A 16,612-nucleotide genomic window follows, 5' to 3' on the forward strand; every position below is an offset into this window, starting at 1 on the left:
ATGCACTGCATCTGCTGTTCACGGTGGGCCTCTTGTACATCAGCGAGACCAAGCATAGACTCGGCGAGCGTTTCACTGAACACTTGCGCTTGGTCCACCAAGGTCTGTTAGATCTCCCTGTTGCTGACCATTCTAACTCCCCTTCCCATTCCCACACTGACCTTTCTGTTCTGCACCTCCCCCAAGGCCAGAGTGAGGCCACACGCAATTTGAAGGAGCAGCACCTCATATTCAACTTGGATAGCTTACAACTCAATGGTATGAACATTCTAGGTACCCGTCTCACACCTTCCTTGCTTATCTCTGGCTTTTGTTCCAACCAGCTGTCTATCAAACCCCCCCCTCCCCCCCGCCCCGAAACAAATGTACAATCCACGATTAATCCACGATTAATGCGACTTTCTCCGTCTGTGGTCAATCTGTGGATTTTTTTGCCACAGAAGCCTATGACGGCCAGGTCAGAGATCGATAGATTCTTGATTGGTACGGGTGTCAGAGGTTAGGGGAGAATGGGGTTAGGAGGGAGTGATAGGGATTGAGTGGCGGAGTAGACTTGATGGGCCGAATGGCCTAATTCTACACCTATCTCTTCTGACCTTATGAATGCACAACATTTGGAAGTTGCCTGCCCCTTTACCCTGCGTGTTTTACAAGAGACTCTGTTCCTCCTCCAGCTCCTTGGGTTACAATTGCGTTGTATATGGCTGAGAGCGTGGTTATTCTCCAAACACCTGGCACATCAGCAGAGACTTCAATTCCAGTCTGACGTTTCAAGGCCACTTGCGTCCTTCAGTATATTTTTTCCAGCTGCAGGGTCTCCCTTCTCCCCGGTTGCCAAGTGCCGGCTGACTTGTGTTTCTGCCGCACTAGTGACAATCTTTTCAGAACACCTTCATGCACAATATATCCATGGAATTGCTTTTCTTAGTTCCAGTAGAAACATTTTCCTACCCCTCCCCACCCCCACCCCTCCCTCCTTGACGTGTGACACATTGCAACCATTTTTTCCAGAGTAAATCCTGGTTGTGGAAGTCTTTGGGATATCGGGAAGGTGCCATTAAGTATGGAGGGAATGGTTAGGGTCATACTTCCCTTTTAACTCCCCTCGTTCCCATCCCTCCCTCCCTCCCTCCCTCCCTCCCATCCCATCTCCACCCTTTCCTCCAGCTTTACACTTCTCTTCTTATCCGAAACCCTTGTGCCTCCAACCACTGTCACTTACCCCACCTACCTATCAAACATCCTCACCTGTATCCACCTATCACTTGCCAGACTCTGTCCTGCCCCCACCTCTCTCTTCCTGCTTTCCCTCCCCCAATAGATAAATAGTGACCCCTGACTCTCAGTCTGAAGAAGGGTCTCAACCCGAAACGTCACCCATTCCTTTTCTCCAGAGATGCTGCCTGTCCCGTTGAGTTACTCCAGCATTTTGTGTCTAATGTCGATTTATACCAGCATCTGCAGTCCCTTCCTCTACATTCCCTCCCCCAATTCCAGTCTGAAGAAGCATCCCAACCTGAAACATCACCTGTCCATCCACAGTTGCTGCCTGAGCTACCGAGTTCCTCCAGGACTTTGTCTTTTGCTCAAGATTACAGCAGCTGCAGTCTCTTGTGTCTCCTTCCTCCTTATAGTATCAATAAGTCCAAGTCACGAGCTGCTTTCCTAACCACTTTCTCCATATTTAATGGCACCTTCCCGATATCCCAAAGAGTTTCAGAGCCAAGAAATTGCCCTGGGAAAATGGTTGCCTTGTGTCACACATCAAGTCAGTTCTGAAGATGTTGATGGGAGAATCGACTCGAGACTGATCACTGGAAGTACATAAGATGGACACAAAACGCTGGAGTGACTCAGCGAGACAGTCAGCATCTCTGGAGAGAAGGAATGGGTGACGTTTCAGGACAAGACCCTTCTTCAGACTGAGTCAGGGGAGAGGGAGATACATAGATAAGGAAGTGCAAGGTGTGAAAACTAGACAAAAGGGGATGGTGATCAAGGGAAATGTAGAATAGATCATTGTTAGCTCAGATAAGCTAACAACAAAGCAAACAGAGATAAAATGTAATCGAGGACAGTCAGACTAGTCGGAGAACTGGGAAGGGGGAGGGATGGAGAGAGAGGGAAAGTAAGAGTTTCTTGAAGTTCGAGAAGTCTATGTTCATACCGCTGGGGTGTAAGCTGCCCAAGCGAAATGTGAAGTGTTGTTCCTGAGAGAACGTGCTCCTCATCGATTAACAGTGGGAGATGTGCGCCATCCATCTGCACAGCACCAGCCAATCGACAAAGACAGGAAATCAACAGCAACGAGCAGCCTTGCCCTTGGCTCGTCACCTCGTGCGGCAGAGAGCAAGCCCTGCAAGGTTGCCCTCCCCCACGGGAGAGAAGCTGATCTCCTCAGCATCGATCCTGGTCGGCTGGCACTCAAACCTGAGCTGGCAGCACCACCGGCAACACTGCCTTGCTATTTCTCAGCTCTTTCTGGCTGGGAAATCATAGAACAGAGAACATCAGGGGCGGCACGGTGGCGCAGCGGTAGAGTTGCTGCCTTACAGTTCCAGAGACCTGAGGTGGATCCTAACCATGCCTGGTGCTGTTTGCATGTTTTCCGTGTGACTGCATGGGTATTCCTCTGGGTGCTCCGATTCCCCCACCCCCTTCCCATTACAAAGCCGTACTGACTCCTCCCCCCCCCCCAAAAAAAAATCTTTGCACATCCCCAATCCTTTCCACTCGTCACTTTAATTTCATATTTAATGTATCTTGTGTTTTATGACTGTAAATTGGAAGATACATTTCCCTCCTGGGATAAATAGAGTTCCATCATATCATATCGTTTGCGGTTTGGGACGGCACAGTCACGCAGCTGCAGATTTGCTGAGTTCCAGCGCCAGGGCACTGAGTTCGATCCTAACCATGCCTGGTGCTGTGTGCATGGAGTTTGCACGATCTCCCTGTGACCACGTGAGTTTTCTCCAGGTGTTTCCGCGCTGTATCTCTAATCGAGACTAAACTCTGAACAGTGACAATAAACCAAAACTTTTTTTTCCCCCTTGTTTTCGTTTCGGATCGGGCTGTTTGAATAAGGCTCTTGACCCAAAACGTTGACTGTCCGTTCCCTCCCCGTATGCTGCCTGACCTGCTCTAGTTCCCCCAGCACTCTGTGTTTTGTTAGGGAATTGTGGGTGATGGTGTACTTTAGACTTTAGAGATACAGCGCGGAACGAGGCCCTTCAGCCCACCGCGCCGACCAGCGATCACCCTGTGCCGCGCCGACCAACGGTCACCGTGTACACTAACTCTATCCTACAAACTAGGGACCAGTTACGATTTAACCAAAGCAAATAACCTACAAACCTTGACGTCTTTGGAGTGTGGGAGGAAACCGGAGCACACGGAGAAAACTCACACAGTCACGGGGAGAAACGTACAAACTGCGTACAGACAGTCGGGATCGAACCCGGGTCTCTGGCGCTGTGAGGCAGCAAGTCTACCACTGCACCACCGTGCCACACCTGGACTGGTTCAGAAGAGGAAATGAGACCAGGGGGAGATCAGCTACGATCATCGTAAACTACGGGACAGGTTCGGGGGCTGAGTAGATGCAAGGGGCAAGGTCGGGGCAGTGCCTTTGCTGTTTGTGGGAATTTGTTGTATTGTGTTTAGCTGCCTCATTTCCCACAAAATCACAGGAATTGCACTCCAAAAAGAATTTAACACGTGATTTCCTCATATCATTAAAGGCTCGGCAAAAATTTTACTTTACTTCAATTTAACAGCAAATTCTCCTTGTCTTACTAAACCTCATGCTTATGTTGGAGTCCATTTCTAATCATTGCATTTCTGTAAAGCCAAGAGAAATATTTTTCATCCGAGTTAAAGCATTTTATGAATAAATTTGTTGCTGACAAACTGTATACGATATGATACGATAGAACTATATTTATCCCAGGAGGGAAATTGATCTGCCAACAGCCATAAAAAGATCAAACACATGAAACATGAAATTGAAGTGATGAGTGGCAAGGATTGGGGATGTGCAAAGATTGGGGCGGGGAGTCAGTCTACCCCAAGGCAGAGGTATATAGTGATTGGGATCCTTGTTGACGAGGAACTAGACTGAAATTTCCAGGTTTTATGTAAACAAAACATGCGACTCTGGTAATAGGTAACCAGGAAGATATTGTTAAGATTATTCACAATACTTCAACTCCCCAATTATGTCAGTCAACCTCTCCACCCAATCTCTGATCCACCCTTTGATTCCCTTTTCCCCGGTCCCAGTACCTTGTCCCGCATTTAGAGGTGTCTAAGATCACGAGGGGAATGGATAGGGTAAAAACACAGCCTTTTACCCAGAATAAAGGCATCAAGAACTAGAAGGCATAGGGTGTAGGGTGAGAAGGGGGGGAAAGATTTAATAGGAACACAAGGGGCGACTTTTTCATACAGAGGGTGGTGGCATGTGGAACGAGCTGCCAGAGGAGGTAGTTGTTATAGGGGAAGGTACTATAACAACATTTATAAGGTATTTGGACAGGGATGTGATGCTGAGGCTCTATATGGTGCTGGTCAGGCTGCTTTTGGAGTATTGTGAGCAATTTTAGGCACCAAATCTGAGGAAGGATGTGCTGGCCCTGTAGAGGGTCCAGACAAGGTTTACAAGAATGATCCCAGGAATGAGTGGGTTAACCTATGGTGAGCGTTTGACGGCACTGGGCCTGTCCTCGCTGCAGTTTGGAATAATGAGGGCGGACCTCATTGAAACATACAGAATAGTAAAAGGCTTGGATAGAGTGAATGTGGAGAGAATGTTTCCACCAGTAGGAGAGTCTAGAACTAGAGGTCACAGCCTCAGAATTAAAGGACGTTCTTTTAGGAAGGAGATGAAGTGGAATTTCGTTAGTCTAAGAGGGTGGTGAATCTGTGGAATCCTTTGCCGCAGAAGGATGTGGAGGCCAAGTCAATGGATATTTTTAAAGCATTCTTGATTAGTACGGGTGTCAGGGGATATGGGTGGAAGATAGGAGAATGGGGTTAGGAGGGAGAGGTAGATCAATCTGTGGAATCCTTTGCCACAGAAGGATGTGGAGGCCAAGTCAATGGATATTTTTAAAGCATTCTTGATTAGTACGGGTGTCAGGGGATATGGGGGGAAGATAGGAGAATGGGGTTAGGAGGGAGAGATAGATCAGCCATGATTAAATGGCGGTGTAGACGTGATGGGCCAAATGGCCTCATTCTGCTCGTATCACCTATGGCCTTGTGACCTTATGACAGGTAGATGAACAGGAAAGACTTGGAGGGATATTGGCCAAGTGCAGGCAGGTGAGATTAATGTAGATGGGAAATTATGGTCGGTGTGGGCAAGTTGGGCTTAAAGGCCTGTTTCCCTGAAGTATGGACTATGACGAGAAATAGAATACAGAGCCGTACAGCACATAAACAGGCCCTTCGGCCCACGATACTTATGTTGACCATGATGCTACTTTCAGGAATTCTGATGTGTTTCTCTCTTCACAGGTGCTGGCTGCTGCTATTTCCACCAAAAGGAAAGTGATGAAGGAACACAGCGGGTCAGGCAGCATCTGTGACGGGGATGGATGGATGACGTTTCAGGGTGTGTGGTGTTTGGTGTGTGTATATATATATATGTGTGTGGGTCCGTGTCTGTGTCCATCTATATGTGTGTATGTATGTATGTGTGTGTATATATATATATATAATATATACAGTGGCTTGCAAAAGTATTCATACCCCTTGAAACGTTCCACATTTTGTCACGTTACAACCACAAACGTAAATGTATTTTATTGGGATTTTATGTGATAGACCAACACAAAGTGTTGCATAAGTTTGAAGTGGAAGGAAAATGATACATGGTTTTCAAATTTTTTTACAAATAAAAAACTGAACAGTGTAGCATGCAAAAGTATTCAGCCCCCCTGAGTTAATACTTTGTAGAACCACCTTTCGCTGCAATTACAGCTGCAAGTCTTTTGGGGTATGGCTCTATCAGCTTTGCACATCTAGAGACTGAAATGTTTGCCCATTCTTCTTTGCAAAATAGCTCAAGCTCAGTCAGATTGGATGGAGAGCGTCTGTGAACAGCAATTTTCAAGTCTTGCCAGAGATTCTCAATTGGATTTAGGTCTGGACTTTGACTGGGCCATTCTAACACATGAATATGCTTTGATCTAAACCATTCCATTGTAGCTCTGGCTGTATGTTTAGGGTCGTTGTCCTGCTGGAAGGTGAACCTCCGCCCCAGTCTCAAGTCTTTTGCAGACTCTAACAGGTTTTCTTCCAAGATTGCCCTGTATTTGGCTCCATCCCATCAACTCTGACCAGCTTCCCTGTCACTGCTGAAGAAAAGCATCCCCACAGCATGATGCTGCCACCACCATGTTTCACAGAGGGGATGGTGTGTTCAGGGTGATGTGCAGTGTTAGTTTTCCGCCACAGATAGCGTTTTGCATTTAGGCCAAAAACTTCAATTTTGGTCTCATCTGACCAGAGCACCTTCCTCCACATGTTTGCTGTGTCCCCCACATGGCTTGTGGCAAACTGCAAACGGGACTTCTTATGGCTTTTTTTCAACAATGGTTTTCTTCTTGCTACTCTTCCATAAATTTAAACTAATGTGCCAGGGGGATGGGTACAAGAGCAGAGAGGCAGGGGGGTGTAAAATGAGGGTAGAAGCAATAGGTAGCAAGGTGAAAAGTAAGCGGCAGGCAGACAAAACCAGGGCAAAAATCAAAAAGGGCCACTTTTCAACATAACTGTATAAGGGGTAAGAGTGTTGTAAAAACAAGCCTGAAGGCTTTGTGTCTCAATGCAAGGAGTATTCGTAATAAGGTGGATGAGTTGAACGTGCAGATAGCCATTAATGATTATGATATAGTTGGGATCACGGAGACATGGCTCCAGGGTGATCAAGGCTGGGAGCTGAACATCCAGGGATATTCAATATTCAGGAGGGATAGAGAGAAAGGAAAAGGAGGTGGGATAGCGTTGCTGATTAGAGAGGAGATTAACGCAATGGAAAGGACGGACATTAGTTTGGAGGATGTGGAATCGGTATGGGCAGAGCTGCGAAACACTAAGGGGCAGAAAACGCTGGTGGGTGTTGTGTACAGGCCACCTAACAGTAGTAGTGAAGTTGGAGATGGTATCAAACAGGAAATTAGAAATGCGTGCGACAAAGGCAAAGCAGTTATAATGGGTGACTTCAATCTACATATGGATTGGGTGAATCAAATTGGCAGGGGTGCTGAGGAAGAGGATTTCTTGGAATGTATGCGGGATAGTTATCTAAATCAACATGTAGAGGAACCAACGAGAGAGCAGGCTATTTTAGACAGGGTATTGAGTAATGAGGAAGGGTTAGTTAGCAGTCTTGTTGTGCGTGGCCCCTTGGGCAAGAGTGACCATAATATGGTTGAGTTCTTCATTAGGATGGAGAGTGACATTGTTAATTCAGAAACAATGGTTTTGAACTTAAAGAAAGGTAACTTTGAGGGTATGAGACGTGAATTGGCCAAGATTCACTGGCAATTAATTCTAAAAGGGTTGACGGTGGATATGTAATGGAAGACATTTAAAGACTGTATGGATGAACTACAAAAATTGTTCATCCCAGTTTGGCAAAAGAATAAATCAGGGAAGGTAGTGCATCCGTGGATAACAAGGGAAATCAGGGATAGTATCAAAGCGAAGGATGATGCATACAAATTAGCCAGAAAAAACAGCATACTGGGAGAAATTCAGAGACCAGCAGAGGAGGACAAAGGGCTTAATTAGGAAAGGAAAAATGGATTATGAAAGAAAACTGGCAGGGAACATAAAAACTGACTGCAAAAGTTTTTATAGATATGTGAAAAGAAAGAGATTAGTTAAAACAAATGCAGGTCCCTTGCAGTCAGAAACAGGTGAGTTGATCATGGGGAACAAGGATATGGCGGACCAATTGAATAACTACTTTGGTTCCATCTTCACAAAGGAAGACATAAATAATCTGCCGGAAATAGCAGGGGACCGCGGGTCAAAGGAGTTGGAGGAACTGAGTGAAATCCAGGTTAGTCGGGAAGTGGTGTTGGGTAAATTGAATGAATTAAAGGCCGATAAATCCCCAGGGCCAGATGGGCTGCATCCCAGAGTACTTAAGGAAGTAGCTCCAGAAATAGTGGATGCATTAGTAATAATCTTTCAAAACTCTTTAGATTCTGGAGTAGTTCCAGAGGATTGGCGGGTAGCAAATGTAACCCCACTTTTTAAGAAGGGAGGGAGAGAGGAAACGGGGAATTACAGACCAGTTAGTCTAACATCGGTAGTGGGGAAACTGCTAGAGTCAGTTATTAAAGATGGGATAGCAGCACATTTGGAAAGTGGTGAAATCATTGGACAAAGTCAGCATGGATTTACGAAAGGTAAATCATGTCTGCCGAATCTTAAAGAATTTTTCGAGGATGTAGCTAGTAGCGTGGATAGGGGAGAACCAGTGGATGTGGTGTATCTGGACTTCCAGAAGGCTTTCGACAAGGTCCCACATAAGAGATTAGTATACAAACTTAAAGCACATGGCATTGGGGGTTCAGTATTGATGTGGATAGAGAACTGGCTGGCAAACAGGAAGCAAAGAGTAGGAGTAAACGGGTCCTTTTCACAATGGCAGGCAGTGACTAGTGGGGTACCGCAAGGCTCAGTGCTGGGAACCCAGCTATTTACAATATATATTAATGATCTGGATGAGGGAATTGAAGGCAATATCTCCAAGTTTGCGGATGACACTAAGCTGGGGGGCAGTGTTAGCTGTGAGGAGGATGCTAGGAGACTGCAAGGTGACTTGGATAGGCTGGGTGAGTGGGCAAATTTTTGGCAGATGCAGTATAATGTGGATAAATGTGAGGTTATCCATTTTGGTGGCAAAAACGGGAAAGCAGACTGTTATCTAAATGGTGGCCGATTGGGAAAGGGGGAGATGCAGTGAGACCTGGGTGTCATGGTACACCAGTCATTGAAGGTAGGCATGCAGGTGCAGCAGGCAGTAAAGAAAGCGAATGGTATGTTGGCTTTCATAGCAAAAGGATTTGAGTATAGGAGCAGGGAGGTTCTACTGCAGTTGTACAGGGTCTTGGTGAGACCACACCTGGAGTATTGCGTACAGTTTTGGTCTCCAAATCTGAGGAAGGACATTATTGCCATAGAGGGAGTGCAGAGAAGGTTCACCAGACTGATTCCTGGGATGTCAGGACTGTCTTATGAAGAAAGACTGGATAAACTTGGTTTATACTCTCTAGAATTTAGGAGATTGAGAGGGGATCTTATAGAAACTTACAAAATTCTTAAGGGGTTGGACAGGCTAGATGCAGGAAGATTGTTCCCGATGTTGGGGAAGTCCAGGACAAGGGGTCACAGCTTAAGGATAAGGGGGAAATCCTTTAAAACCGAGATGAGAAGAACTTTTTTCACACAGAGAGTGGTGAATCTCTGGAACTCTCTGCCACAGAGGGTAGTTGAGGCCAGTTAATTGGCTATATTTAAGAGGGAGTTAGATGTGGCCCTTGTGGCTAAAGGGATCAGGGGGTATCGAGAGAAGGCAGTAACATGATACTGAGTTGGATGATCAGCCATGATCATATTGAATGGCGGTGCAGGCTCGAAAGGCCGAATGGCCTACTCCTGCACCTAATTTCTATGTTTCTATAAAGGCCCGATTTGTGGAGTGCACGACTAATAGTTGTCCTGTGGACAGATTCTCCCACCTGAGCTGTGGATCTCTGCAGCTCCTCCAGAGTTACCATGGCTGCTTCTCTGATCAATGCTCTCCTTGCCCGGCCTATCAGTTTAGGTGGACAGCCATGTCTTGGTAGGTTTGCAGTTGTGCCATATTCTTTCCATTTTCGGATGATGGATTGAACAGTGCTCCGTGAGATGTTCAAAGCTTGGGATATTTTTTTATAACCTAACCCTGCTATAAACTTCTCCACAACTTTATCCCTGACCTGTCTGGTGTGTTCCTTGGGCTTCATGATGCTGTTTGTTCACTAATGTTCTCTAACAAACCTCTGAGGCCTTCACAGAACAGCTGTATTTATACTGAGATTAGATTACACACAAGTGGACTATTTACTAATTAGGTGACTTCTGAAGGCAATTGGTTGCACTGGATTTTATTTAGGGGTATCAGAGTAAATGGGGCTGAATACTTTTGCACGCCACACTTTTCAGTTTTGTATTTGTAAAAAAATTTGAAAACCATGTATCATTTTCCTTCCACTTCACAATTATGCGCCACTTTGTGTTGGTCTATCACATAAAATCCCAATAAAATACATTTACGTTTGTGGTTGTAACGTGACAAAATGTGGAAAAGTTCAAGGGGTATGAATACTTTTGCAAGCCACTGTATGTGTGTGTGTGTGTGTGTGTGTGTGTGTGTGTGTGTGTGGGTGTGTGTGTGTGTGTGTGTGTGTGTACCTGTGTGTGTGTGTGTGTATACGTGTGTGTGTGTTTATGTGTGTGTGTGTGTGTGTGTCTGTCCGTGTATGTATGTCCATCCCTGTGTGTGGGTAGACACAAAATGCTGGAGTAACTCAGTGGGACAGGCAGCATCTCTGGAGAAAAGGAATGGGCGACGTTTTGGGTCAAGACCCTTTTTGTGCGAGTGTGTGTGTATGTGTGTGTGTGAGAGCGTGTATATATATATATACATGTACAGTGTATGGCTGTGCCTATGTATGTGTATATGTGTGTGTCCATCCCTGTGTGTGTGTGTGTGTGTGTGTGTCCATCGCTCTGTGTGTCTACAGACTGCTTATTCCTTATCCAGGCCCAGTGACTCAGAATATTTTTCCCTGCTCAAAGAAAGCCAAGGTAAATGAAATCAAGCAGACAATCCCCTCAACATGAGCCGGCTACTGGATGAGAGAGGGTTTTTTTTTCTCCTCTTCTCCTAGCCACAGGGGAAAAATAAACTCATTAAAAGATCGTACGCTTTTGTGAATGATGATACCTTGATCTCTGCATCCTGTATGGATCTGGAGTGACAAAAAAAAACCCTCTTTATTTGAATGGTGAATGACACACAACTATAGCCGGGGGAAGCACAAGGCACCCAAATGTCACACATGGACTAGTCGGAGCTTTGTCTATTTCCCCGGGTATCTTACAGTAGAGAAGCCAACACGATCGCTCACATTGGTTGGACCCCGATGTGAGAACCGGATTGATTTATATTCCAGACGCATATGCCTCCATGATAGTTTATAAATGAAACCCTTTCTTCAATGCAATCATACACATAAATTGATGCAGCTCCAAGCATTTGAGGAATAAATGTAATGGATACTCACAGAGCAGCTGCTGGAAGATGTATCCACAATGTATCCACTTATCACCCGCCCCCCCCCTCCGAGTCCCGCCTCCCGCCGCTGCTGATTGGTCCGATGACGTCAATCAGCCGCTGGCTAGCACCGCGATTGGCTGTCCCTCATGTCCATCACAAGGGGCGTCATGCTCTTCAAAGAAACATGCATCAGTGTGGGAAGGAACTGCAGATGCTGCTCTCTGATCTCTGGTGTACACCGAATGCTGGAGTAACTCAGCGGGACAGGCAGCATCTCTGGAGAGAAGGACATAGGTGACGTTTCGGTTCGAGACCCTTGAAGGGTCACCCATTCCTTCTCTCCTGAGATGCTGCCTTGTCCCGCTGAGTTACTCCAGCAATTTGTGTCTGCCGTGCATCTATTTAGATTGCCTTGTAATCTGCAATGGGCCAGATTTTCATTTCACTGCCTTTTATCAATCAGGCGTTCCCATGTTTTTTATTACAGCATCCAAGGAGGAGGTGGGTGGGTGGGTTAGGGCAGAGAGGAAGAGGAGAGCAGGCTGCACTTTATATAGCAGGGCAGGGTTTTATACTGAAGCAATAACCTCAAGGTGCTCGTAAGAGTGTAGGGAAGGAACTGCAGATGTTGGTTTACACCGAAGACACACACCAAATGCTGGAGTAACTCGACGGGACAGGCAGCATCTCTGGAGGGAAGGAAATAGGTGACGTTTCGGGTCGAGACCCTTCTTCAAACTGGACAAGGGTCTCGACCCGAAACGTCACCCGCTCCTTCTCTCCAGAGATGCTGCCTGACCCGCTCAGTTACTTCAGCATTTTGTGTCAATCTCCTGGTAAAGACATATTAACAACAACAAAAAACTCACATCCATTCAATCCCAATGAGACGCATATTTAACCTTCATATTTCACCAACTTCCTTATGTGGAAGGTGTTCATTCCAAAAACAAATCACATGGATTGTGTTATATTCAGGGCTGGGAAGAAAACCTAACACTGTGGACTGGGTTAAATTAAAGCCTCCGGGGAAAGTGTTGGAGAACATGAACAGGTTTTTAAACAGGCGTTGGCCACGTTTGGTGGGCTGACTGGGATGCAGTTTAACAAACTGCAGTTTCTCCAGGTCTCTTAAACGCACCCTGCAACTCCCTCCACCGACCCGCCGCCACACTCACATTCACACTCACATTCACACTCACACTCACACTCACACCCCTTGCGGGCGGATAGCCCATTTTCGGGCTCGTGAAAGGCAAACAAAGCAAAGCTACGTTTCAGCCCACACTCGTCCTGCGAGCGGCCACTTCTCTCTCCCGGCGTAATAGATGCTGAATACAATCAGGGCAACCCTTCCATCACGTACATGTCGGATGTTGCCATAACAAGTGATCGCACGATAAACACAGGGAGAACAGCGTCCGATTCGCAACGATACTTGGCTTGTATCGCTAACTAACAGTCACCCCCTCCCCCTCCCCTCCCACTGACATCCAAAATAAAACAAAACTGGAGTTTTAACCTGAAGATCGCGCTTCCAGTTCGCCAGTGTCTCCGATCAGAGAGATAGAGAGGTCAGGGACTGTCCCGAATGCAGAACCCACTCGCTGTAAAGAGAATTCCTTGTGCAGTCTCCCAGCCCAGACACCAACACAATGCCATTTTGATTTAAGGGCGCACGGTATTGAGCGTTGCTAGCGCATGACATCATTATATAAATGGGTGTCAGGGGTTATGGGGCGAAGGCAGGAGGATGGGGTTGAGTGAGAAAGATAGATCAGCCACGATTGAATGGCGGAGTAGACTTGATGGGCCGAATGGCCCAATTCTGCCCCCAATCTGAATGGCCCAATTCTGCCCCAAGTTCATTTCACTGCACTCTATTGTGTATGTGATGAATGAATCTGATTGATTGATTGATCACTTATGAACTATTAGTTCGCTCACAGGCATCGGCCAGACGGGCATTCATTTCCCGTCAGTAATAGTGTCGTTTGAACTGACTTCAACGCTGAGCAACTTCAACGCAGGTAAACCAATTCTGGAAATAAAGATCACCAATTTAAAAGATCTCATTGAAAAATTCCTTCTCTCATCAATAATTAGCCACCATAATGCCTAACCACCGACCAGTGGGAACAACAAATGTTAGTTAGATCGTCTCCTCTGAAACATAGAAACATAGAAAATAGGTGCAGGAGTAGGCCATTCGGCCCTTCGAGCCTGCACCGCCATTCAATATGATCATGGCTGATCATCCAACTCAGTATTCTGTTCCTGCCTTCTCTCCATACCCCTAATCCCTTTAGCCACAAGGGCCACATCTAACTCCCTCTTAAATATAGCCAATGAACTGGCCTCAACTACCTTCTGCGGCAGACAATTCCAGAGATTCACCACTCTCTGTGTGAAAAAAGTTTTCTTCATCTCGGTCCTAAAAGATTTCCCCCTTATCCTTAAACTGTGACCCCTTGGTCTGGACTTCCCCAACATCGGGAACAATCTTCCTGCATCTAGCCTGTCCAACCCCTTAAGAATTTTGCAAGTTTCTATAAGATCCCCCCTCAATCTTCTAAATTCTAGCGAGTAAGAAGGATCCAGACACGAAAAGTTGCTTGTCCATTCCCTCCACAGATGCTGCCTGATCCGCTGAGTTCTTCAAGCACTTTGCGTTTTATATTGGACCACCGGGTTTGGTTTGAACGCAGAAGGAGCGGTGCTCGCTGTAATGAGGTGCAGAGCATGGAGAGAGGAAAGACAATGTCAAGAACCAAGGATATCACCATCCCTGTACCCAAGTCGCTTGTGTGGACGTGGCGTGAGATTAGTCTAATCAGTAATCGGGTCGAGACTGAAAAAGGGTCACGACCCGAAACATCGCCCATTCCTTCTCTCCAGCGATGCTGTCTGTCCGGCTGAGTTACTCCAGTATTTTGTGTCTATCTACAATAGATTTGGTACTGCCAAGTAGACAAAGCATATCCATATGTGCACGCACGTGTTATAAGTATGCACCCAAGCTGGATTTTGCTGACTAACGTAAAACACAGAAGTTCCGTCACTGTATATGACATGACTGAATCATTGTATCAGGATGACAAATCTATCTGAGTAGGAAAATCAAAAATGAACTAACTTGACATTTTTGAAAAGCTGCAGAGATTGGAATCTGCAAATAAAGCTAAAAACATTGAAACCACTCAGCAGATCAAGCAGCAACTGTGGAAAAAGAAACAGAATTACAGTTTCAGGTCTGGACCGTACTCCAGGGCTGAGAAAGAGGAAATCCAAAAATACAATGACAGTTGTCAGGGGTCACAGTTTAAGAATAAGGCGTAGGCCATTTAGGACAGAGATGAGGAAATATTTCTTCACCCAGAGAGTTGTGAATCTGTGGAATTCTCTGCCACAGAAGGCAGTGGAGGCCAATTCACTGGATGTATTCAAGAGGGAGTCAGATTTAGTTCCTAGGGCTAAAGGAATCAAGGGATATGGGGAGAAAGCAAGAACGGGGTATGGATTTTAGATGATCAGCCATGATCATATTGAATGGCAGTGTTGGCTCAAAGGGCCGAATGGCCTACGCCTGCACCTATTTTTCCATGCAATGTCGTGGATCAGTAATGTTGATTAGTAAGCATGTCGGGAGATATGGGGAGAAGGCAGGAAATGGGGTTGAGAGAGGAAGATTGAGCAGCCTTGATTGAATGGCAGAGTAGACTTGATGGGCCTAATGGGCTAATTCTGCACCTAGAACTTATGAACTGTTTCGCTCTGCACAGAGGCTGCCTGGCCGGCTGAGCGTTTCAGCATTTTCTGTTTTCATTATTGTTGAGTCTAATTCCTCTTTAGTGAACTCCGCATGAAATCCAGAAGCAGAATTGATCCCGCAAGATTCCCGGATATTCGCTTCCCTCACCTGTGCCTTTCAAGATCATCGAGATCATCGAGGATCATCCTAGAGTCTGAGGAAAGGTCTCAACCTGAAACGTCACCCGTCCACGTTTGCCTCCTGACCAGCCAAGTTACTCCAACACTTTGTGTCTTTTTAAAAAAATAAACCAACATCTACTGCTCCCCATCTGTGATTCCTGTTTTGAGTCTGAAGAAGAATCCCGACCCGCAATGTCACCTACCCATGTTCTCCAGAGATACTGCTTGACCCACTGGATTACTCCAGCACTTTGTGTCTTTTTTTTTTTAACAACTGAAGTAAATTTTGAAACTAAATATTAATAAAATGTTAATTGTCATGGACAGACTATAAACACCTAAATCGCTTCACAATAATTAAGAATGTTAACTGAAGGGAAAATGTGTTGGGGGTGTAGAAGGGGTTTATTAAAATGGTTCCTGTTAGATGGAGAAACAGCAGATGAAGTTCTTCCTGCGATATAGTAGGTGTTTTCAGTTCAGATTCCAGCATCAGTAATGGGAAAGAGAGCATCGTGTTCTACATCGTATTAGACACAAAAAGCTGGAGTAACTCAGCGGGTCAGACAGCATCTCTGGAGAAAAGGAATAGGTGACATTTCATGTCGAGACCTTTCTTCAGACTACACCATTATTGGGTTGCAGTGCTTCTTCATTGGAGAAGAGGAAATATGTTATCATTTCAAATTACTTAGATAATAGCTATAGCATGGAAAACAAGAAGTTTCTTCCATCAAGTCTGCCCAGCCCAATGTAAGAACCCTCTATCTGATCCCACTCCTCCAAGCTCCTCATAATGTAACAAACCCCTGTCGTTCAGATGCGCACCCTGCTTCACATTGAACACTACAATTGAATCCGTTCCCACGGCCCCCCGACAGAGCATTCCGCAGCCTAATCACATGTTATGTGAAACAATATTTTATAAAGTCATTTTTGATCCTTTTGCAATTCTCGTCCACTCTACATCCACTGTTTCTCTCGTTCACTAAATCTGCTCCCTTCCTAATGTTAAATGCCACTGCTACCTATGTGAAATGAACTTTTGAGCCCAGATTGGTCTAATCAGCCACCCTTACACACTTCACATCACTATAGACTAGATGCCATGGTCTTACTCAAGAGAAGCATAGTTTATAATGTACAGGACAATAGATTTGATAGTACTGAGTAGACAAAGCATACAATGTTGAGTTGAGTTTAGTTTATTGTCATGTGTACCGAGGTACAGTGAAAAGCCTTTGTTGCTTGTTCCACCAGCCAGTGGAAAAACAATACATGATTACAATCGAGCTATCTACGGTGTTCTGATACATGATAAAGGGAATAACG

At 45.6% G+C, this 16,612-nt stretch overlaps 1 protein-coding gene across 3 annotated transcripts in view; it reads right to left on the reverse strand.

The window, feature by feature from the left end:
• klhl17 (kelch-like family member 17) overlaps positions 1–13,046 on the reverse strand; it is a 59,530-nt gene extending 46,484 nt beyond the window's left edge. For 2 of the 3 annotated variants that reach the window (XM_055659594.1, XM_055659596.1), the window contains exon 1: positions 12,870–13,046. The gene's annotated coding sequence lies outside the window, so the exon portion shown is untranslated. Of the gene's footprint in view, positions 1–11,354; positions 11,401–12,869 lie in introns of those variants that run through there. The other variant, XM_055659595.1, reaches the window with a different exon arrangement.
• Between the last annotated feature and the right edge of the window lie 3,566 nt (positions 13,047–16,612).

The sequence above is a fragment of the Leucoraja erinacea genome, chromosome 30 (genome assembly GCF_028641065.1).
Source record: "Leucoraja erinacea ecotype New England chromosome 30, Leri_hhj_1, whole genome shotgun sequence".
Taxonomy (NCBI): domain Eukaryota; kingdom Metazoa; phylum Chordata; class Chondrichthyes; order Rajiformes; family Rajidae; genus Leucoraja; species Leucoraja erinaceus.